The 21,891-nt window shown below is 46.7% G+C and overlaps 1 protein-coding gene across 1 annotated transcript in view; it reads left to right on the top strand.

The window, feature by feature from the left end:
• Positions 1-21,891, top strand: part of TAF4 (TATA-box binding protein associated factor 4) — a 76,433-nt gene that overhangs the window by 11,526 nt on the left and 43,016 nt on the right. The window lies entirely within an intron of this gene.

Here is a 21,891-nt window from a genome sequence, read left to right as displayed (position 1 = left end):
GGAGTATGGGATATGGAGCAGTGTGGGGGCTTGTGTGCAGGACGCAGGGGGAGGGCTTATGTGTAGGACGTGGAGCGGGGGTATTGTGTGTGTGATGCAGAGTGGGGTGTCATGTGTGGGACATGGAGGGGGAGTTGTGTGTGGGATGTGGAGCGGTGGGGTCGAGTGCTGGATGCGGAGCTAGGGGGTGGCGGGTCGAGTGTGGATCACCTGTTCACTCCACATCCAGCGTCAGGGTGGACTGGGTGTGGCTGGGATGCCTGGGGCGTGTCAGAGAGATGCGTGGTCCCTCCACAGGGCAGGTAGGCTGGGATTCTGGAGGGCTGTTAATTAGGATGGAAGGAGGAGTATGGGATGTGTGTTTTTGTATCTCAGATGATTGGGATTGAATTAGTCACAGCCTTTGGTCCCTGCCTGACTTGCGTGTATTTATGTAGTTATTTTAACAATTTAATAAGCACCTGTAAACCACCACCCCGTAGAAGAGCGAGGGCCCGCCAGCACACCAGGTGACGTGTCCACAACCTCCTGCCCCCCACCCCCAGATTGTGGCAGGCGTCCCCTGACCACATGCCCCCCACCCTGTACCCCTCCTACCCCTGCAGCCCCCCACTGTGCCCCTGTCCCCACTCCTTGCCTCCTGCCCACAGACTTCTTTGCGTACCTGCTCACTGCTGCTTCCCGTGTTTCCAGACATGTTTCCTGTTAGCTGCAGTGTTGAGAGAAGAGTACTCCGCTGTGGATGACGTTGGGGGACTCTTGCCACTTGTGATTGTATCCCTGTTGCTAGGTTCTTCTCCATTGCTGGGAGACATTTCGTTGTATGAAGACACCACAGTTTCTTTTGTCATTAGGCATTTGGGTTATTTGTGGTCTCTGCTACTGTGAAAAGTGCCCCGAGCACCCTTGCAGGGGTGTCTTGCTGTGCAGGCATGGGAGTGCAGTTGATGTGTTGTGGTGAGTGGTCAGCCTTAGCAGGGATTGCCAAACTCTTGTCTTAGTGGCTCCTGAGCAGCTGTCTCAGGCCAGCAATGTTGCACTGCCTGCTGGAGCTTGCTTACGTCTGTCACACATTTGATGAAAGCTCTTGTCCTCCCTAGTCTCTCCTACTGCTGGGCTTTGATCAGTTCCTTCACTCATGGTTTTTTTTTTTTTTTGGTGGCTGGCTGATGCAGGGATCGAAGCCCGGGCCTTGGTGCCATCAGCGCCACACTCTCCAACTGAACTAACTAGCCAGCTGTCAGTTCTTTTACTCTTGTTTTAGCTGGGGTTGGCATGGGGGAGAGAGGAGATCGTTCTGCCAGCTTCCCAGAGGGCTGTCCTTAGGGAGGTTGAGGGGCACCTATCTGGAATCCCCAAGTACTAGCACAATCAGGTATCATGGTGTTTGGGGAAGAATGAGTCATCAGAGAGCTGCCTCCTAGATGGATGGGGTAAGTGGGCAGGCTGGGTCCAAGAGGAGACTCCTGCTATGGCCAGGTATAGATGGGCAGGAAGAGGAGAGCAGTGAGAGGCATAACACATGTTAGGGCTGGGGGGACAGGGCACAGAAGGGGGAGGGGACATGGGAGAAAGCAAGCAGGGACAGAGGAAGGAGGGCAAGGACCAGGGGCAACCCACAGGACATGCCCTTTCTCCTGTAGGTTTGCCTTGATCACTGCAGTGTGCTGCCCCCAAAATGAGCAAGTCTGCAGCTTCCTTTAGAGGCTGCCTATGTGTTATCTTTTCTTAGGGTGTATAGCCTAATCTTCACATAGGATTATAGAAAAGGCAGTTTATTAGCTGTTTTCAGTAAACATTTATTGCTCAAGTGCGTGGCCAGTGGACACTCCGTGAACACTGGGGCATGAAGAGGATTGAGTTCCTGTCTCAGGGCCTGTTGTTACCAGCCTCCTGCACCGGGTCCCTTCCACCTTTTGCTCAGCAGATAGTTATTAAGTAGTCACTCTATTCCAAGTGCTGTTGAGTATTTTCATCTCTGTACCATACTTAATCTTTGCACAATGGAATTGTTAAGCTTGTCTCATGGATGAGGAAACTGAGGCCAGCATATCATTGACCTGCCCAAGGTCACATAGCTGGTTCGTGGTGGGGCTGGTCTCTAGAACTCTGCTATTTCCCCACCGTGCTCTAGAACAACAGTGATCATGAGCCGTTTGTTGTAGGTGCACTGGAGGGTGTGTGACTGTCGGCTGACCTATGGGTGAGATTTGGGCAAGCGTAGAGGTGAGGACCACAGGAGGCCAAGAGTAGCATGTTCAGGAAACAGTGAATTTTCTTGTAGCCGCAAGAGAGTGGGATGTGGTTTAGGCAGATTTAGATGTGGGGCAGGTGCCAGGCTAGACCCAAAAGCTGTGCAGGGAAGTTTGGGCTTACTCTGCGGGCAGTAGGAATCATGGAAAGTTGTGGAGCAGAAGAATGAGATGGCCTGGCTTGTATTCTAGATGCTGGTTCTGATAACACAGAGAAGAGATCAGAAATAGTTGGTCATCACTGGGCAGAGGACATGGAGGAGGGCCTGTGGGCTCTGTGCCCCCCTGGTGCTGACGTCAGTGCCAGTGTCCTGCCCATGCTCACCATGCCCTGCAGGGCAGATGTTTTAGATCCACTTCCCAGCCAGGTCACTGGGACTTTTGGAGGTGCTCAGGCCAGGGCCACCCTCTAGACCAGTTGGGACGGGGGGGGCAGATGTTGGAGGGTAGGTGTGGGCCCTGCTGTGTCTGGCAGCAGATGTGGCAGGTAAGGCAGGTGAGGGGAGGTCAGAGATGCCACAGTTCAGAGCTGGGGGCTTGGCACCCCACACCTGAGATAGACTGGGGTATGGCGGGATGGCTGTGCTTTACTGAGGTGTGGCTCCCAAATTGGGACTCTGGAAAATGAGGTGGACAAGCATGCTGTGTGGGAGTCGATGAAGCTTCTGCTGGAGAATGGGTGGGGGCGGGGGCACTGGGGATGCAGGAGGGAAGGGACGAGCTGTGTGAGCCCCTCTGGGACCTGCCAGCTGGAGCCAGAGTGCAGTTCAGGTGCTGCAGGTGGTGGTACCACAGTTGGGCCAGTCTCGGGAGCTCCGAGAGACCCAGGCTGCACAGGTCCAGGTTCCACCACTGACCACCAGGGCAAGTCCCTTGAGCCCCCTCCCTAGTCTCAGCCCTCACAGCCACACATCCACACATGGGCAGCCCCTAGAGCCCCTCCTAGGTGTGTCCACGAGAGCTCTATGTAGGGCTCAGTTGTCTCCATGCCTCTTGTGCATTTCTGGTACAACAGAGTCCCCAAAGGCAAACCCCTCTCATCTGGGACTCAAGTGACCAAGTGCCAGTGTGCTCCGGCCTGGAAGGTGCCAAGTGGGTGTGTTGCTGCAGGGGCTGCTGCTCAGTGCTGAGCCTCCTGGAGGCATTAGGGGATTTTCAGGGGGTGATTTTGACACTCCCTTTCTACCACACACAGTAACGCTTCCAGGTGGGGGCTTCTAGTGGGGGGCTGAGTGGGTTAGGGGACCAGACACTTGGGCTGTTGGTGGTGAGGGGAGGGTGGCCCACTGAGGGAACAGGGGCAGGAGAGGGTGCCTGGCGGGAGGCATGGCTTGCCAGGAGGAGGAGTGGGTTTGGGGGCAGTCCTCGACTCAGGGGCTCCCCAGGAACAGGATCATCTGTGGGTCAGGTGCTTGTTAATCAGGCAGCCCCTGTGATTGAACATCCTGGTGAGGAATTCCGGGTGCTGGTGTTTATAAAAATAGATCACTGTTTTCCATGATTGTGCCATTTTTTGTATGATTGAAATTTGGTAGCTTACGATTATGTTCTGTCGTGTTCTTACCATGGAAACCAGGGTGACTTCTTATGGCAAAGCTTCATTTGTATGGCAATGCCTTATTTGTTCCAAAGCAGATTGAGTTCCCTTGGGGTCTGTTGGCCAAAGGCTGCATGACAGTGGAGGGGAAAGGGTGTTTAGCATCTTGGGCAGGTGTGCCTTCTATCAGATTTACCACCCTCATTTATGTCATTTACAATGAGGCGGTGCCCCTAGAGCTCTCCACAAGTATGATCTTCCGACTAAGAGCCCACCAGGAAAACTGTCCTGTTCTGCTTGTGGCGAGGGTCTTCGTCTTACTCATGTATGAACCTGTTCTCACAGCATCCCTTGAACGTGTGGGGCTCTTGCTTTAGAGGGAAGAAAGTAAAGCAGACAGTGGGACTTTTCCTGTGTGACCCTATGCAGGCAGGTGCGAGCATCTCACTCCAGCTGGAAGGATCTGATGAATATTTATCAACTGTGAAAGAAGGCCACGCGCTCAGTGCCTGCTTGCTCAGACCTTGCTGGGAATCTCCCAGAGAAACAGAACATTTCCAGAAGAATGGCACTAAACGAGTGGCAGCCCAGGCTGGTGGAGGGGCTCTGGAGCGCCTAGAACCTGGTCGGCCTTGGGTTTACAAACACTGGACCCCAGAGCCCCCCATTAGTAAAGTGGGCCCCATTCATAGTGACACTCAAGTTGCCATTCTGAAAAGAAAGTGATTTCCTGCCTGTGTGGTTAGACCTTGTCCACTACCTGAGATTACTTAATATCTTCCTATATTTTCATCTAGATGTTCTGAGTTTTCTTTTCCTTGTGGTCTTTAATCTGTCTGGGATTAATTTTTGTGCATCCCTCAAGGGGGCCTCTTTTCTCGTGCTGTCCGTGGACTCACGTGCTTGTGCGTTCACAACTCCAAATGCTGCTGTGCGTCCGTGGCTCTGAGCTTGACCTCGGGCACAGGATGGTGGCGCTTGAGCCTTCACCGGCTCCTGCCATGTGCCACCTGTGCTCCTGTCCTCTGCCTGTAATCAGAATTTTCCCCAGGGAGCCTTGGAAAGGTATTTATACAGGAACATAGACTGGGGCTGGGGTCCCCATGAGATGTCACTGCGTCTGGGTTCTGCTGGGGAGCGTCAGGTCCTGTCCTGCAGACGTGTGTGGATATTTCCCACTCACGTTTTTAACACAGCAGGCTTCCCCAATAAACTCTTTGAAATTATATTTGTCTCTTTCCTTGCACAGAAAATCTTGGATCCTAATAACATAAACATATTTACTTACTTGGCTTATCCTGCCATATTTGTAGAAACACATTTAAGTTGTAACGATAAAGCGAGAGCAGAGGTTGAGGCTTCTTTGCCATTATCTTTCCAATCTGACCTGTGAGGGTGTTCGGTCGGAGCACTGTGTTCAGAACTACACAGAAATGACTTTTTTCTGTGGGGCTATGTTACCAATTTGATAGATAATTTAGTTTTATTTGTTTTGGTTCGTTTTCAATTTTTAGTTTCTGTTTTTTGTTTTAATTTTATATTTTGAATGTGTGAAACATTAATATGATTCAAAAGCTGAATTATTTATTTTTTATTTTATTTTATTGAAATATATTGATTGTCCATATTTGTGGGGTACACAGTTGAATATCAATACTTTTATACAATGTGTGATCACATTAGGGTAATTAGTGTATACGTCATTACAGAACTTAGTCATTTCTTTGTGATGAGGACATTCAGTCTCCTGTTCTAGCCATTTGATAACATTCAGTACATTTCTGTTAATTATAGTTGCCTAGCTTGACTGTATACCCATAGAACTTATTTTTCCTGTCTAGCTGTGATGTGTCCATTCACCAACCTCTCACTAGCCCCTCCCCCACCTCTAGTAACCATAGTTCTGCTCTCTGAGTTCAATTTATTATTATTTTTTTCTTTCTTTCAAAAGCTGAATTTTTTAGAAGCACTTTCATCTCTAGTCCCTCTATCTCTTCCCCCTCTCCTAGAGATCTTTTTTCATTTTTATTAATTTCTAGGCCATCCTTCAGTGTTTCCTTTTGTAAAAATAAGCAAATGCAGACACACACATTCTTTTTCTCTTCTTATACTAAGGGTAGCATATACATTAAGTTGTACCTTGATTTTTTTTTTTTTTTCCGTAACAGTATAACCTGGAGATCATCATCTGGTGGTATATATATACACACACACATATATACATACATATACATGTATATGTATGTATATATATGTATTTTGGCAGCTGGCCAATATGAGGACCTGAATCTTTGACCTGGGTGTTATAACACTGCGCTCTAACCAACTGAGCTAGTTGTCCAGCTTGGTGGCATTTTATTTTATGAAAAATTTTAAATTTTATATCTAATACTCTCAGAGAAGAAATTATTTGAATGGTAACTCCCTTCTGCTTAATTGAAGCACTAAAAAATGATTTTGGAAGGAAATAGTTCAAAAATACATTACATTTTTCTCTGTCATGGTTAAAAGCATATGATAAACATAAGTTAGCTATGCCTGTGAATATTGGGCTGGAGATTGGGTGAGGGTTGGTCTTTCAGGCAAGGCCAGGCGGGTGGTCCTTTCATTGGGGGAGGCAGAGGCCTGGGCCCTGTCTCTCTATCCTCCTGTCCAGCCTGCTGTGGGTTTGGAGCTACGTGAAATACCTTCCTGGAGGTATGTGAGAAACAAGTACACGGTGGCTGATGGTTTGAGGGGGCTCTCCTTTAAATGTAGGTTAGCATGCATACAAATTGTTTTTGTGGGTGTATAATTTACATACAAAAAATGTACCCATTTTAAGCAAACAGTTGTTTTGAGAAATGTGTACACCTGTCTAACCACCAACACAGTCAAGACACAGAACATTTCATTCAGCTCCAAAGAGTCTTCTCACATCCCTGGGCTGCCAGTCCACTCCCCGCTCCCACCCCAACAGGCATTCTCTGTGCTCACAGTCACTATTAGTGTTGTTTTGCTGTTCCAAAATTTAATGTAAATAGAGCCCTGCAGCATGTGCTCTGGTGTCTGGCTTTCTTCATGTTTTGTTCGAGATTCTCCATGTTATCACATGGATAACATGTGTGAGTAGTTTGCCACTTTTTTATGCTGAATAGCTTTTCATGTCTGGACGTGCCCTATTTATCCATTTGCCAGTTGTTTCCAGGTTTTGGCTTTTATGAACAGAGCTTCTGTGAAGATTGGTATGGACACTCTTTTCTCCTGGGTAAATGTTAAGGAGTGGAATCGCTGAGTCACGTGGAAAGTATGTTTGATCTCATCAGAAGCTGCAAAGCTGCTGTCCTAAGTAGTTGTGCTAATTATTTATTCTTCGTCCTGCAGTTCATGAGAGTTCCTCCTGCTCCACATTCCTACCAATGCTTGCTGTGGTCAGGCCTTTTAATTTTAACCATTCTAGTGGCTGCGTAGTGGTATCTCATATTTATTTTTTAAAGCCCTGCTTATTGAGGCATAGTTTATATGCAGCAGAGTGCACCTTTTTTAGTGTAGAGTTCTGAGTTTTAATGAAACAGTCATGTGTTTACCACCATCACCACAATCAAGACACCGAATTGTTCTGTAGCCTCCAAAAACTCTCCCCATGCCTGGTGGTAGTTAGCCCCTCCTGAACCCCCGGCAGTCATGGAGCTGCTTCTGTCACTATGATTTTGCCATTTCTAGAACTTAATGATATTGTACAGTAGTAGTCTTTCATATTTGTCTGGGATAATACTTTTGAGTTTCATCCAAGTTCTTGCATGTATCAGGAGCTGGACCTTTTTTATTGTTGAGTACTATTCTGTTGTGTGGCTGGACCACAGTTAATTTATCTGTTTACCAGTTAATGGACATTTGGGTTGCTTCCAGCTTTTGACTGTTATGAGCAATGCTTCTATGAACATCCTCTGTGAATCTTTGTATGGGATTGCTGGATATGGAAACTGAGTATTTAATTTTTTAATTTTTTAAGAAACTGCCAACCTGTTTTCTAAAAGTGGCTGTACTGTCTTGCATCCCCACCAGCAGTGTGTAGTCATCATTTTGCATTCTTGCTGAAAGTTGGTATGGCAGTCTTTTTGATTTTAACCATTTTAATGGATGTGTAATTTTCTCACATTGTGCTTTTAATTTGCATTTCCCTTGTGATTAATGATGTTGAGCCTCTTTTCATGTGCTTGCCATTTTCCTGTCTTCTTTTGTGAAGTGCCTATTCAAATCTTTTGCTGTGTTTTTAAAATTAGGTTGTATGTTTTGTTGTTATTGATTTGGTATGAGTTTTTGAAATATTCCAGATGGAAGTCCTTTATCAGATAAAATTATTTTATAAATGTTTTTTTAGTCTGTTTGCCTTTCCATTTACCTAACATGTATTTCAAAGTGAGTTTTCAATTTTAATGAAGTCCAGTTTATCAGTTTCTTTCAGATTTCATTTATGTCTTATCAAGGAGGTTTTTGCCTAACTGAAGGCCCAAGGATTTTGTTCTATGTTTTCTTCTAGCATTTTTATGGTTTTAGCTCTCACTCAATCCAATTCTAGTTAATTTTGGGATAGTTGTAAGGTAGGGAACTGAGATTTATTTTTTTCATAGGATACCCAATTGTTTCATCCGCATGTGTTGAAAAGACCTCCCTGTCTCTGTAGCATAGTACTTCCACCTTTCCTGAAAATCAGTGGATCATGTATTTAAGGTCTTATTTCTGGACTGCATTCTGTCCCATCCGTGTCTGTCTGCCCTTATGTAACTCAGCACTACTTGGTTCGTGTGGCTCCTTAATAGTTTGTCTTGAACTCAGGTGGCACATGTCCTCAAACTGTTCTTCTTCAGAAAAGTTATGGGCTATTCTGTCCTTTGCATTTACGTAACTTCTAGAACCAGCTTGTCAGTTTCTACAAAAAAAGTCTTCTGATATTTTGCTTGGGATTGTATTGAATCTGTAGATCAATTTTATGATATTTGGTGTCTTAACAATAATGAGTCTTCTGATCTATGAACTTGGCACACCTCTTCTTTTATTTAGGTCTTTCGAAACTTCTCTTGGTGTTTACGTCCTTAACATATTTTGTTAAATTTGCCCTTAAGTATTCATAGTTTATGCTGTGTACATGGGACTTTAAAAAATTTCAATTTCCAGTCTTCTGTTGCAAGTGTTTACAAATACAGTCACTTTGAAAAATATTGACCTTCTATCCTGTGACCTTGCTTATTAACTCATACACAGTTTGTGCATTGCTTAAAGGCGGGGATACGCTCTGAGAACTGTGTCCTTAGGTGATATTATTGTTGGTTACGAGAACATCAGCGAGTACACTTACACACCTAGGCTATGTGGAATAGCCCCCTGCTCCTAGGCTACACACCTGTATGGCATGTCACTGTGCTGAGTACTGTAGGCAACTGGAATGCCGCGGTAAGTATTTGTGTATCTGAACATATCTAAACATAGAAAAGATACAGTAAAAATAAGGTATAAAAGATAAAAATGGTATATCCGATACAGGCACCTACTGTGAATGCAGCCGTCAGGATTGGAAGTTGCTGTGGGTGAGTCAGGGAGTGAGTGAGTGTGAGGGGTGGGGCACTAGTGTGCACAGGCTTTATAGACACTGTGCACTCAGGCTATGCTAAACTTAGAAACAGATATTTTTCTTTTTTCAATAATAAATTAATCTTAGCTTACTGTAACATTTTTACTGTATAAGCTTAATTTTTAAAAAACTTTTTGGCTACTTTCTTTTTAAAAAAAAAATGACCGGTAAGGGGATCTTAACCCTTGATGTCAGCACCACACTCCCCCAAGTGAGCCATGGGCCGGCCCTAACTTTTTGACTATTTTCTAGTAACACTTAACACACAAACACATTGTACAGCTGTACAAAAATATTTTTTTCTTTATATCCTTATTCTGTAAGCTTTTTTTCTGTTTAAAATTTATTTTATTTTTTTACTTTTTAAACTTTTTTGCTAAAAACTAAGACAAAAACACACACATTAGCCTGGGACTACACAGGTTAGAATCATCAACATCACTGTCCTCCATCTCCGCATCTTGTCCCACTTGAAGGTCTTCAGGGCAGTAACACACATGGGCTGTCATCTCCTATGATAAAAACATTTTCTGGAATACCTGCTGAAGGAAATGCCTGAGGCTGTTTTACAGTTAACTTTTTTTTTTTTTAATAGGTAGAATGAATACATTCTATAAAATAATGGTAAAAAGTATAGTAACTGCATAAATCAGTAACATTTATTATCATGATCAAGAATTATATACTGTATATAATTGTATGTGCTATACTTGTATGTGACTGGTAGCTGGCAGTATGGTGGGTTTGTTTACACCAGCATCATCACAAACAAGTGGATAATGTGTTGTGCTACGATGTTACAATGTTATGAAGGCCACCAAGTCACTAGGTGACAGGGATTTTTCATCTCCATTACAGTCCTACGGCACCACCTTCGTATACGTGGTTCAGTGTAACCAGACAGCATTTATGCGGTACATGACTGCAGAAGTTCTTATAGCTTTCTTTTTTAGTTAGTTTTCTTAGGATTTTCTTCAAAGATGATTATATTGTCTGCAATTAAGAAAGGTTTACTTTTTCCTTTTCGATCCATGTACCTTCTCTTTCTTGTTCTTGCCTTATTAGTGCACTGGCTAGAACCTCCAGGACAACACTGAGTAGAAGTGATGAGAAGGGGTCCCTTCACTCTCCTCCCCTTTGTTAGAGGGGCTGGCCAATAAGAGGATCCAAACCCTTGACCTTGGTGTTACAACACTAACTCTGACCAGCTGAGCTAACTGGCCGGCTCAGAAAGGGCATTTTCCCTGTGTTTCTGATCTCAGGGGAAGTATTCGATCTCTTCCCATTAAATATGTGGTGTTAGCTATAGGTTTTTCAGAGGTGCCCTTTATTACCTTGAGGAATTCCTTTCTTAGTCTGTTTGGGCTGCTGTAACAAAAATACCATAGACTGGGTGGCTAATAAACAGAAATTTATTTCTCACGGTTCTGAAGGCTGAGAAGTTCAAGATTAATGTGCCAGCAAATTTGGTGTCTGGTGCGGGCTGCTTCCTGGCTCACAGATGGCTGTCCTCTCGTGTGTCCTCATGTGGCTGAAGGTAGGAGGCAGGGGAGCTCTCTGGGGTCTCTTCTGTAAGGGCACTAATCCCATTCGTGAGGCTCCACCCTCATGACCATATCACCTCCCAAAGGGCCACCAACCTCCTGACACCATGGCCCTTGGCATTAGGTTCTAACATGTGAAATTTGGTGGAGGACACAAACATTTAATCTGTAGCACCTGCTATATTCCTAATTAGATGAGAATTTTTGTAATGAATGGATGTTCAATTTTGTCAAAATGCCTTTCTTCTTGTGTTGAGATGCTCATCAGGGTTTTCTTTTTTAGTCTGTTAATATGGTGAATTACATTGATTCAATTCTGAGTGTTAAATGGTGGATAAGCCCCACTTTGTCATGACATATTGCCCTTTTTATACACTGCTGCATCTGATCTGCTGGAATTTGGTGTGTAAGGTCAAGAGGGATATCGGTCTATTCTTGCGTCGTCTCTGGTGTTGGTACCCTGTGGTGATGCTGGTTGCCGTGGGTCACCTGTGTACTGGCAGACACCTGCTGCTCTGCGTCCTTCATGGCACATGGTGTCCTCAGACTTTTCAGTTCTTCAAACGTAGGGTGTAAGATACTGTCACAGTGTAGCTTTAATTGTCATTTCCTTTTCCTTTAATGTTGAGGAAGTAGATATCATTTTATTGCTGTTTGTGGCTGTCTTCCTGTGAAGTGTCTGTTCCTCTCTTTTTGCCCAGGTTTCTTTTCAATTTTCTTTCTTATGAATTATAGGAGTTCTGTATATATTCTGGTTACTATTCCTTTATAGGTCATACATGTGGCCAGTACCTTCTTACAATTTATGGCTGGTCTTTTTGCTTTCCCTCTGACATCTTCTGATAAATAGGAGTTCTTGATTTTAATGTAGTTGAATTTATCTGTTCTTTCTTTTATGGTAAACACGTTATGGAGTCAGCCTTAAGAAGTTCTTTCTAACCCCAAGGTCATAGGGATATTCTTCTGTATTTTCTTGTGAAATTTTAGTCTTTGTTTCTACTCTGAGGCTTTAGTGTTCCTGTCATTGGACTTGTGTGTGGTGTGTGGAGAGCTCCAGCTTCTACCCCTCTGGATACTCGCTTGTCCCTGAACTGCTCCTCCTCCTTCCTGGGTCTGCATGTCCCTCTGCACGGTCCAGGTCCATACTGTATAGGGTCTGTTTCTGGTCTCTCAGTTGTTTTTTCTTGGTTTGCCTGTCTTTTCTTCAGTATCATCTTGTCCTTAAACAATAGAGCTTCATGCTGAAGTTCGATTTCTGCTAGGGTTAGTTTCCATTTTGTTCTCTGCTTGAGAGTTGTCTGTGCTACTCCTGGCATTTTGGTCTTGCTTATAAATTTTAGAACCAACTCCTTGAGGCCCATGAAAGTCCCTGTAGGTTATTTTGATTGGAATTGTATTGATCTGTGGATCAATTTTGGGAGAATTGACATCTGTGATATAGTGCTATAAACTCCCTATCCAATATGGTATGTCACTCTATTTAGATTATCTGTAGTATCTTTCAATCAGGTTGACCTGGTCCCTCTGCTTGGTCAGCCCACAGATCCTCTGCCCATGCCAGACCACCCTCTCAGTGTGTCCTTGCCGTTGGCCTTGCCCACCCTGCTCCCTGCCCCCACCTGACAGCCAAATCCTGTTCTTCTTTGCTGTGTCAGTCCCAAGTTGCTTTCTTCGGGAATCTAGTCTGGACTCTCAGATGAGGTCAAGAAGGCCCCCTAGTGGAAAGCTCTTAGGGCACTGAGTGGCTCTCCTCTAGCATTGGCTGAGGCTATTGATCAGTTGTGTTAATTGGTCAGTAGCATTGATTGGATATGATGGGAAGCTCCAGGAGGGTGTGCAGCGTCTGTGTGTTTCTGGTGCTGGTGGTGGAGGGAGGAGGGCATGTGCCCAGCACGCAGCAGGTGTGTCCACTGATTGTTTGCCAGAGGCTGACGGAGCCACTTTGGCTGCTCAGAGCCCTTTGCTTTGTTTTCTTCCTCCCGGTCACGTTCCAATAGTGAGGTTGCCAGATAGCCCGATTCTGGACAGCCGAGGTTTTGCTGTAAATCAAATGCATATCATCTGCCAGCTGACCTTAGTTTTCTTAAAGTGGTGTATAGGCTAGCATTGTTAAAAACATTTTCGAAACAAGCAGAACACTTTGCGTTTAGTACTAGAGACATGGTTTCTGATGCTGAGAGCTGAGGCCCTGGCTGGGGCTCCAGCCTGGCTTTTGGAAGCCTCATCCTTCTGTGGCTGGGCAGTGCTGTTTGGGGCCTCCTGAGCCGCTATTTGCCTCCAACACTTGCAGATTAGTTCCCTTCTCCAGACTCTCTGGATAAAGGGCACCTTACAGAACAGTTAAACATGTCAAAGGGGAGAGATGCTTGTCTCCTTCTGGACCACCCTGCAGATTTTAGCTTGGAGAAGATGATCCTGATCCATCAGAGGACAGGGAGGTTGCTGAGCAAGGGCAGCCAAGGGAGCGGGTGGCTTGGAGGTGGAGGACACATGGCAGGCTCCTGTCCCTCTCAGACGTGGAGCTGCTGCTTGCCCACCATGGCTAGGCGAGTGCCTGGCCTGCGAGCACCATACCAGTGGCAGCTTTACCGGTCGTTTTCCTTTAACTTGGATAGCAAAATACATCAAGATATGTTAAGCCTTAAATACCATGAAAAGTTTCCGGATGAGCCGAAATGCTGCTAGCTTCAGGAAGAATTCACAGTGGGAGCTGTAAGTTTGTAGGATGCCGTGTGGGTGACTCTCATAGAGGAGAGTTCTTTTCTGTTTGCTTATTGATCTTGAAAAGTCCAGAACGTTGGTCCAGAAGCATCCATGCATTGTGTGTCTCAGTGATCGTGAGCTGCCTGCCCTGTTTCCAGTGCCGTTCAGTTCAGTGTGACTTTCATGTGAAGCCTGCTTGGCAGAGGCTGGCTCTCCAGGCACCTGCTGCCTGGGGGCTGCTCACTCCTGCGTCCTGGCTGCGTTCTTGACGTTTTGGCAGGAGCATTTGCTTGTTTATTCTGTTGTTTATTTAAATGTACTCTAGTAAGAACTTAAGGTGAATGATAAAAATACTCTAATACAAGAAGACAGTTAATAAGAAGGTCAGGGGAGAGGGAAAATAAATAAGTAAAATCGTCCCCCTTGAGCTCTTGTTGAGTTGCTGGGGGCAGGGATGGGTGGGCACAGTTTGCAACCGAGCTTCTGTCAGTCAAGGTGAAGGGAAACACAGCGTGTCGTTTGAATGGGATTCAGAGTCTGCAAATGAAAGCATGTACTAAAGTTGTGCAAGATTAAAGGCTGTTAGTGCAGAATATTTAGAATCTTGGACAGAAGAATAAGGATGCTCAGATGAAGGTCCTAAGAGCTTAGGAAGTTTAGAGGCGGTATCTTGGGTCCGACCTGTGCACTCCGTGTACCTGGTGGAAGGCCGCCCAAGTGCGGCCCAAGTCTGCAAGCTGGGCCGTGAGGGGGTCCCAGGGGAGGGAGGGTTGGACACCCAGCCCAGAGTGGTTTTGCCACCATGGTCTTGGATCCAAGCTCCTGGAAAGAGTGGTGTGGGGGAGCCACGGCAGGCCTATGGACTTCAGAGATTTTGGAGATGTGAGAAAATTAGGAACTAGTGTTGGCTGATAAGAGCTGAAGATGTAGGAGAAGGTTTCACAAAGGCAGGTACCTGAGATGTTTTCGACAGAGATGTTCCACGTATAAAACTGAGAAGAAAAACCTGCCAGAGATCAACTGCAAGTCACTTCCTGTTTGCTGCGATTGTACAGAGAGAGAGACAAGGGCATTTCAGGAAGCTCAGGTGAAGTTATGTTCAGGCGGATGGATGGAATGCTAAGGAGTAGAGCAGAGCCAGTGTGGAGGAGTCGAGGGTCAGGCGGATGAGCGTTCAGGCCGCATGCTCCGTGTGAATGATGGTTGCTCCTCGGTGAGCTCTGTGGGACGGTGCCTGCCTGGGGGAGAACATGGCTCTCAGAGTGAGGGTCTAGAACTGTCCCATGTTTGGTGCCCACATGGTCGTGCCCTGTTATCAGGGGAACATCCTGGAGCGAAAAAGTGTTTTTGGTGTTTGTTCAAGTGTCTGTTTAGCGCAGGGCCTAGCAGCCACTCCTGGACACATGAGGCAGAATAGAACCTCCAGGATTGCCCAGGGCACCTGGGGTGGTGGGCACCCACAGGAGTTAGTGAAGCTGGGTTCAGTGGTGTCTGCATGGAGGGAATGCTAGGAAGGTGCATGAACAGTGTGACAGCATGGGCCTTGGGGGCAGGCGATGGAGTCTGTGTGTGGACATGGAGATGGCACATGACAGTAGGAACAGCTGTGCAGAGGTCAGTGCACAGACTGTGAGGGTGGCGCGCAGGTGATGGGGATGCAGGAGGTGCGGTGTGGCTGGGGGGAGCTTGAAGAGGAGCAGAGGTCACTGCCCCAGAGGGCTGGGGGGACCATGGGCCGTGGGTGGCTAACTCCTGACAGCTCCGTCGTGAGCACTGTCAACACTTTCCTCTTACTGTTGCCTTTAAATTTCAAAATGATTTTAATGCTAATTTAAATAAATGTAAACAGTGTGCACACATGTAAAATCAGAAGTGTAGATCCTGTTGACTGCGACCTTGCTGTCAGCCTCCTGATGCTTGCTCACGCTCATGTTTGTGCTTCACGCATTGGGACATGCTTTCTCCCCAGGACACACGCAGGCTTGGTTCTGTGGATGGTGTATCTCGTGTGCATAGACGGTGGGAGTCTGCCCTGCTCCTGGGCAGCAGTTTCTGCGTCAGGATGTGGGACCCCCAGAGAAGACGCTGGCACTTCTTCCCCCAAGTGTGCACCCTGCGCCCATTCCCTGCCAAGGCTCAATAATAGAAAGTGAACTAAGTTTTTGCTAGGCTGTGGGTAAAAACTGTCATCTCATTGTAGTTTGCTGTTCTTTGCTTGTTAGTGAGGTTGGGTGTCTTTGCCGTTTGGTCCTCTGTGTTGCTTTTGAGAGTCACTTGATACGGTTTTTGGCCAATTGTTGAAATAGATAAGCCAGTTATGGTCATGGGCCACTTAGTGAAGTTTTTGGACAAAATTTTTTTTTCAAAAACTGTTAATGCTAAACACATTCACTGGAAAATTTCAGCCTAATGGAAGTTTGTAGTGTAAAGAAATCCTCCTCCCCACTGTCTAGCCCACCCCCTGGGTATGTGTGTACCCATTATGGTGCAGCTCCTTGGCGCAGTGTCTGAGGAGTTTCAGGGTCATACCACTTCAGGCTGTCACTGTCCTGTGTTTCATCAAGTCTTGGCCATTTGCTTGTGGGCCCCGGGTAGTGTGCACATGGTGGCGGGGTCCCCCAGGTGTGGGTGGGGAGGCCACATGAAGACTGGGAGGGCTCTGTCTTGTCCTAGGGTTGGTTTGTTTTTTGTTTTTGATCAAATATCTCAGATATCTTTTTAAATCTTTGGTACTTTAAAGCTTTGACAGTACAGAAAAATAATCACTTTTGCACCCACTAGGCCTGACGTCAGCCACTTGTGGTAGTTTTCTTGGCTTCTTGCCCTTACCTGGCTGATCTTGTTTGCAGGCTGGCCGGGGGGTGTGGTTTGGAATACTTTTGTCTTCTCTGAATGAAAAGACAGTTCTGCCATTTGGGTACTTCCCCGTGAAAACGTCTGTGCAGAGGCAATGGCAGAATGTTAGCTGTGGCCTGATCCATGGCTGATCTGAAGCGTGGAGCCAGGACACAGTGGGCTGTAGGGGTTGAGAAAAAGCCGAAATGGACGCTGCTTGGCAGGGGGGAGTTTCATTGCATGCTGTTATTAAATGCCTGGGAAGTCATTTTAACATTTTAGGACTGTTTTAAATTATGTGTCTATTTACACATGAAAACAAATCAAATTACTATTAGACTTTTATATGAAAAGCTGTGGTCTCTCTTGTGGGTGACGTGATATCTGTGACGTAACAATGTTTACTGCATCTGCCCATTTAGGCAACTGGAAACCCTGATCTGCTGCCTGCACTGGCCTAGTGCATGTGCACAAGCGAAGGTGTTCAGTTTCCTAGTTGGTTTGTCTGTGTTCTCTCCTTGCTCACCTGGCCCCAAACCTCTGGCAGGGCTCTGGCTGCTATGCTGGTCCCTGGAGGCTCGGTGCCAGTTGTGTGCCTTTCCTCCACCTGGCCGGCTCCTGCTGCTCCCCATCCCCACTGGCACCCCCAAGGCCACTCTGTTGTTCCCTCTTGGAAAAATAGAATAAAAAAATATTGCAAATCTTTCCACAAGCTTTTTGAAATACTCTCGTATTCGGGCCCACAGAAGCCCTGGCAGGAATGAAGGTTGGAACCTCTGTGTGGAGTGGGGCTGTCCACGTTGGTCACTCTGAGCGGCCCCACTTGGCATCTTCAGCAGCCCAGAGCAGGTGCCTGTCCCAGGGTATCCAGGCCTCTGTGCAGTGTCTCAGGGGCCTCCAGCAGCAGGAGTAGGTGCGCACGAAGCTCTGCATGTGGAGAGATGACAGTGAGCAGACAGATGGCCCAGAAGCCCACCCAATTGGTTGTACAACCAGGAAAGTGTCAGGGCAACAGGATTCCTGCCTGGGCAGGTTGTCACATGCTCAGGCAGGGGCTCTGGTTAGGAGCAGCTAATATCACGACCTTGGCTGCCTCCTTGGGGCTCCCCAGCAGAGGGGAAGCAACCCACCCAGCTAGAAGCAGGAGAGGGAGTGAGGGGGTGGGAAGGTATTTTTTTTTCTTTGGGTGTCTGGCTGGTACAGGGATCCAGACCCATGACCTTGGTGCTTTAAGGCTGCCCTCTAACCAACTGAGCTAGCCGGACAGCATGGAAGGTGTTTCTTGGTTACAGTTACTTTCTTTTGTGCTGATAGAATAACACACACCACATCTGCTTTGTGCCCACTGTTGTATACCCAGCGCTTGGCACATCAACATTGTTTCATAACACCGTTGGTTGAATACACAATTTTGATGTTTAAAGATGAAGTTAATGATTTTTTAGCAAATCAATGCAAGAAGTTATTTGCCAAGTTTATTTCATTCTGCTCTGATGATAAGAGATAAATAAGACAGTACTAGTAGCAAGGATTTGGTGGTCGGAAGGAGGAGAAATGCAGATAGATAAGGAATTACAGTGACAGTGGGGAAGGGATAGCCTGGGGTGAGCACAGCACTTGTGGGTTCTCTAAACTCTTCTGGGATCCATTCATTTATGCAAACAGAGAGATGTAGTCCCTGCCCCCACGGAGCTTATAATGAGAGGGGGAGACTAGACATTAGCCAGTGATTAAGCAGTTACAAAATTGTAGCTGTGATAATGCTTAGGGGAGAACTAAAGAGATGTGCTCTCCCAGGGGCACCCTGGAAGGTGCTCTTGAATCAGGGGGCTGATCTGATGCATGGGAGGGAAGAGGGGTTGTCCCAGGCCTTGTGGTGGGCAGGGGGTCTGTGGCTGTATCCTGTAATGCTGTGGATGAGACTGCCAAGACGGAGGTGGTGGCTTCCCAGGGGGCTGGGAGGCCATGGATAGGGAGGATGGCTTCTCTCCCCGGAGCTGTAGGAAGCCACTGCAGGCTCTTCAGCAGGAGGATTTCAGCGAGATCACCTCATTGTAATAGGAAGGTTAGGGACCGTTGTCTTAGCTCGAGTGAGAGGTGATAGATAATAGTGTGGACGAGGGTGGCTGTGTTGAAGATGGAACAACAAGTTTAAAGGCTGTGTAGGAGCTGAAATTGATAGGTCACGGTGACAGTGGGGTGTGGATGGTGAGGCTTAGAAGGTGTCACAGAAGAGTCTTGGGATTTTGGCACGTGCGGCTCAGTTAGGAGAGGGTGGATGCTTGCTGGGATGGGGCGGTCAGGGAGTGAGCTCTGCAGCTGGCTGTTTGAATAGGTGGTTGGGTGACGAGGGCTGGGGTTTAGACAGTGTTGGTTCTCCAGGGAAAGAGCAGAGAGGGAGATGCATCCAGGGTCTAGGATGGGTGATTGGGGACAGTAGCCTGCAGAGTGAAAGGGAGCAGCCAGAGAGTTGAGAAGAACCCCAGACAGTGTAGTGCCACCCGGGTGACGAGGGACACGGGATGGTGTGTGCCACAGGCAAGAGCATCTGTCTCAAGCCTGGCAGCATCCTGCGAGATAAGGGACGAGGAGAAGGTGAAACACAGGCCAATTCCGAAAGCCAGCCGGGAAGGGTTCTTCCAGCTGCAGCATCCTGTTTGGGTTTTTCCTGCTTGTACTGCTGACATTGCTGCTCAGCTCTCGATGGGTGGAAGACTGGGTTCTTCTCAAACTTCAGTTATTCCAGTTTTGTGTGTGGGACACTAGAATCCACATGTGGCCATCAGTTCCTCCACAATTAGAGGGGAAAGGCGTAACCTTGTGGTGATTTTTTTACACTCAAATTTTCATGTATCAAATGCCATTTCCTGTTGTGTGGATTTGTACATATCTCTTTTGTATATAGGCTTCAAGGGTTTTCCTTGTTTAATTGAAGATAAATTAATGAGTGAAAGAATCAGTAGTAAAATTCTCCATGGGTCGGTGTTTAACTTTGCTATAAGGTGAGCAGCTACATGATTGTGAAATTTGACCGAGTGATGGAGTGGGGGGGCACTGAGTTGGCAGACGGCTTTGCACACCACCTAAAAGCATAAAGCGGAGCCCTGGAATCAAAGCCCAGGGGGGAGTGTGGGGCTGGAAAGAGTGGGGAGCATTAGACCAGCTCCCACATTTCACAGGGTGGCACTCAAGACCTGGGCAGTTCAGCACCTGGGGCCGCAGAGGCCAGATCCAGGCCCTGGACCCCAGACCAGAGCCACTGCCTGATCCCTTGCATGACGAGCACTGCCAAGGCTGGCCTTCTGGAGGACGCGGAAGGGCACTCTTGGAACTGGCCTTTGCACCCAGAGCTTTTGTGGGCCCTGGGAGCTGGGGCAGGGTCTCGCGGGGCTGGTCCTGTGCAGCTTGACTGCACTTCCTCCTGGGACGCTTTTGGGTACCTTTCCGTCAGAAGAGCTGGCTTAGTGTTTAGACTTGGACATGCAGTTTCACTCTGAGGTTCTGGGAGCTCTGACGACACACTCTCAGCTGTTTTGTCATTGCCCGAGGTACGCAACGAGATACTCTATCAGAAAGGGAGTGTGGAGTTTGCGATCACTGGGTACCACCATCAGCAGCACACACAGGTTCTTCTGTCACACATGAGGTCAGCATGGAGTGAAACTTGCTGAACGTGGCCCGTTTTTTGCGTATGATGGTGAATGGGATTGTTCATGCAGCTCTTCAGCCACTGCCAGTGTTCGTAAGACACAGGGCTGCCTGGGAGGAGGCTAGGGGCTAACTGTGGAAAGGGGCAGTGACTTGATCAGGAGGGAAGGTGACAAGAAGATAATGTTGATCAAAACTGCTTCCTATTATCTTTGGAGTTGTGACTTTTTCCTGCTTTCTAAGAGCTGCGTGTGTGTCTTAAGAGCTTTATTGAGGTATAATTGACATGCAATAAAGTGAGCACACTTAGAGTGAAAATTTGTTGGGTTTTGACATACGGACATACCTGTGAAACCAGCACTGCAGTCGGGGTAGAACACCCCATGATCCCCAAAGCTTCGTCATACCCTTTATGACCTTCCTCCTATCCTCCCCAGATGACCATGTCTTCCTGTCACTACAGCTGAGTTTGCATGTTGTGGGTTTTTATCTAAATGGAACCATACAGTATATACTTTTTTTCTGTCTTCTGTCACTCAGCACAATTATTAGAGGTTCATCCGTGTTGTTGTGTGAATCAGTAGCTTTTCATTTCCGAGCAGTTCCCACTATGTAGATATATCAGACATTGTTTGTCCTTTCATCTGTTGGTGCACTTTGAGGCTGTTTCCAGTTTTTGGCTTTTGCAAATAAAACTGCTTCAAATAACTCATGTACAAGTCTTTGTAAGGCTATGTGCTTTCATTTCTGTTGGGTGAATACCTGGGTGTGGAGTGGTGGGTCCTGGGGTAAGGGTGTGTTTAGCATTTTAAGAAACCACAGGACCGTTTTCAGAGGCGTTCTACCAGCAGTGTAGGAGAGCTCTGGTTCCTCCACATTCTTGGTAACACTTGGTCTTTTTACCATGAGCAGGCATGTAACGGTATGGACTCGTGGATTTAATTTGCATTTCCCTAGTGACTAATGATGTGGCACATATTCTCATATGCTTATTTGCCATCCATATAGCTGCTTTAGTGAAGTATCTTTTGAAATCTGTTGCTCACTTTTCTGTGTGGTGCTGTGTTCTCTTACTGAGTTTTCAGAGTTCTCTGTATATTCTGGATGCAAATACTGAATTAGATACATGCTTTCTAGGGATTTTCTCCAGTCTGTGGCTTGTCGTCTTCTCTGTGTGTCTTTTGACGAGAAGTTTTTAATTTTGATGAAGTACAGTTCACCTGTTGTTCCTTTATGGACTGAGCTTCTGGTCTTGTACCTAGGATTTCTTTGCCTAACTCCAGGTCACAGAGATGTTCTCCTTTGTTTTTTTCTGGGTTCTTTAGAGTTTTAGGTTTTACATTTAGGTCTGGATTCATTTTGACTTGATTTTGGTATATGGTGCGAGATGTATTTTTGTTTGTTTGGTTTTTTTTTTTTTTGGTGGCTGGTGGGTTCCGGGATCCGAACCCATGACCTTCATGTTATAAGGCTACACTAACGAACTGAGCTAACTGGCCAGCCTCTGGTGCGAGGTATAAATCCAAGTTTTTTGGTGGTACACGTCCAGTTGTTCCCCACTTGTTGAAGAGACTCTCCTTTCTCCACTGAATCGCCTTTGTGTTTTGTGCACCATGTTTGGGCCTGTCACTGGACCCCGTGTTGCCCATTAACCTGGCTGGCTGTGCACCTGTGCTGCACTCTGCTGACTGCTGGAGCACTCTCATACCCCTGGAAGTCGGGCATGTCAGCCCCCCGACCTGTCTTCTTTTTCACGGTCATTTT

The sequence above is a fragment of the Cynocephalus volans genome, chromosome 1, assembly GCF_027409185.1.
Source record: "Cynocephalus volans isolate mCynVol1 chromosome 1, mCynVol1.pri, whole genome shotgun sequence".
Lineage (NCBI taxonomy): Eukaryota > Metazoa > Chordata > Mammalia > Dermoptera > Cynocephalidae > Cynocephalus > Cynocephalus volans.
The sequence above is the reverse complement of the archived record's forward strand: the minus strand, read 5'-3'. Positions and strand labels throughout refer to the sequence as shown.